The sequence below is a fragment of the Hyaena hyaena genome, unplaced genomic scaffold, assembly GCF_003009895.1.
Source record: "Hyaena hyaena isolate Hyena2069 unplaced genomic scaffold, ASM300989v1 scaffold_161, whole genome shotgun sequence".
Lineage (NCBI taxonomy): Eukaryota > Metazoa > Chordata > Mammalia > Carnivora > Hyaenidae > Hyaena > Hyaena hyaena.
Genome location: NW_024080792.1, coordinates 2,494,040 through 2,496,776, shown reverse-complemented (window position 1 = coordinate 2,496,776; position 2,737 = coordinate 2,494,040). Strand labels below are relative to the sequence as shown.

The following is a 2,737-nucleotide window of genomic DNA, read 5'->3' as shown; positions in this document are numbered from 1 at the left end:
CTTTACTTTCAATCTGCATATCTCTTTAGGTCTGAAATGAGTCTCTTATTGGCAGTATCAGGTGGGTCTTGCTATTTAATCCATTCCATCACCCTGTCTTTTGATTGGAACCTTTAGTCTGTCTGTCTGTCTATCTATCTACCTATCTATCTATCTGTCTATCTATTTTGTTGTTTTGGTTTGGTTTTTGGTGTGGGGGTTTTATATGTTTGATTGTTTTTCCTTTGACCAGGTCTTTATTCAAAATTAGCTGTTCCTAATGATTTGACTTTTACAGAAAAAACAACTTTAAATTGGTTTCCTTTCTTCTGTGGTGTGTTTCTTTTCAGCAGGCTTCTTCTCAGCTGCTGGTTTCTCAGTAGCTTCAGACTTTTTGCCTATTAAAGGTTTCATATGCTTCTTAAACCAACAGCCTTCTTTCCTTTCCTCCCTACCAGAGGCCTCTTGCCTAGAACCCCCTTCTTATATAATTTGGCTCCCAAGGCTACTGCTGCCTTATCCATCCAAAGTTTGTGATTCTTGGTCTGGTGTAGAATGGTGTTAGAGTGCATGGTTTTTGCATATGGATTTAGCCTCAACATGATTCTCAGATTTTCCGTGGATTCTTCTTTAGGACTCTGTGATGAATCTTCTTGCATGGTGCTCAGAGGTCTCTTTGGATCTCTGAGCTTTTCAAGATTCTGCTAAGCTCTGTATTAAGTGTCTTATGCAAGGGAAAGTTGTAGTTACTCTTGAAGTAGGCAGCCTTACAGCAAGTGCCAACAGACCATCTAACTTACAGAAGGCACTTCCAGTCCAAGTGCAGAAACGTCCCACATGCTCAATAGGAGCAAGGTTCAAAATGTTCCATTTGCTTGCATTAAGTAAAGTAATTCCAGGGATGTTTCTGAAGACCTTGATGATACTGTTGTCCTCATTATACATGACACAAGGTCCCCTGCAATGGATACGGTGACTGTTCCTCATTTTGCCCTTGCCAGTTCTCATTTGCTGAGAGGCATAGACCTTTTTGATATCATTCCAGGCTTTACATTTCTTAAGAAGCAAAACAGCCTCCGTGGTCTCCTTGTAGCCTTCACCTTTATCTTTAACCACCAGAGACAGTCCAGGAACTTCCTCAGTACAAGGACCTTTAGAGTGACCAGTGCTGGTAAGGCTGAGGGAGCCAGGGCAGAGCAGATAGCACATTGCTTCCATGTTGTGTTCACTCCTTGGTGCCAATGGTGGCAGAATTTGGTTAGTGCAAACATGCGGCCCCCATGACACATATTTCCAAAAGCACCCTGGCCAGAACAGTGAGCCCCACTGCCTCAAACTCTGGGAATTCCAGCCACAGTTCTGCCAGTACTGGTTTGATGACCTGCTAGTTCACTGACAGCATATGGCCATTTGTTGTTTTCCTACAAGTTGGTGTGAATAAAGTTCACAATATCAGGTTTAATGGAAGCCTTGAACACAGCAGGCAAAGTAACATTTTTGACAGTTGATGTCCCCTTTTCAGAATACACTGATATCAATGGAGAAGCAGTTGCCATCCTTGGGAGAGAAGAGGGCCTCACTCCTCTCAGTCTGGAGGCTCCTATAGGAAAAGTGTTTGGTTTACTTAAATGCAAAATAATTATTGATAAGTGTGTGCTTACTGCCAATTGGTTACTTGTATGGTTGTTTTTGTAGTTCTTTCCTTTCTCCTCTTCCTCTGTTATGGTTTTCTAGCTGTCTTTGGTGATGTAGTTAGATTCCTTGCTCTTTATTTTTTGCATATCTATTACTGGTTTTAATTTGTAGTTACCATTAGATTTATACATCATTTTATGCATATAGCTGTCTATATTGTTGATGGTCACTTAAGTTTGAACCCATTCTTTACTCTCCCCTCCCATTTTAGGTATATGGTGCCATACTTTACATCCTTTTATTCTGTGAATTCCTTGACTAGTTGTTATAGATATACTTAATTTTACTACTTTTGTGTTTTCTACTTTTCTTACTACTGCTTATATTCTTTCCTTTTCACTCAGAGTCCTCACATTTTGTTTCTAAAATTTTTAAACATTTATTCATTTTTGAGAGACAGAGTATGAGTGGGGGATGGGGCAGAGAGAGAGGGAGATACAGAATCCAAAGCAGGCTCCAGGCTCTGAGCTGTCAGCAAAGAGCCCAACGTAGGCTCAAACCCATGAACTGTGAGATCATGATCACTGAAAGTCCTCTCAACATTTCTGGTAGCACTGGTTTAGCGGTCATGAATTCCCTTAATTTTTGTTTGTCTGGGAAATTTCTTATCTCTCCATCTAGTCTAAATGATAGCCTTGCTGGATCAAATACTCTTGGCTGCAAGTTTTTTTCTATCAGCACTTTGAGTATATCATGCCACTCCTGTCTGGGCTGCAAAGTTTCTGCTGAAAAATCCGCTGATAGCCCTATGGAAGTTCCTTTGTATATAACTGTTTTCTTTTTTCTTGCTGCTTTTAAAATTCTAACTCTATCACTGTTTTGTTTTGTTTTGACCATTTTAATTACTATGTGTCTTGGTGTGGACTTCCATGGGTAGATTTTACTGGGAGCTTCCTAGATGTGGATTTCTGATCTCTTGCCCAGATTTGAGAAGTTTTCAGCTATTATTTCTTCAAATAAATTTTCTGCTCCCTTTTCTCTCTTTTCCATCTGGAATCATTTTAATGTGAATTTTGTCACACTTGCTGGTGTTGCTGAGTTCCTTAATTCTATTTTTATTTTT

At 39.8% G+C, this 2,737-nt stretch overlaps 1 pseudogene; it reads right to left on the bottom strand.

Annotated features, from left to right (window-relative positions):
- Positions 1-288: 288 nt before the first annotated feature.
- LOC120236722 lies at positions 289-1,535 on the bottom strand (annotated as a pseudogene).
- Between the last annotated feature and the right edge of the window lie 1,202 nt (positions 1,536-2,737).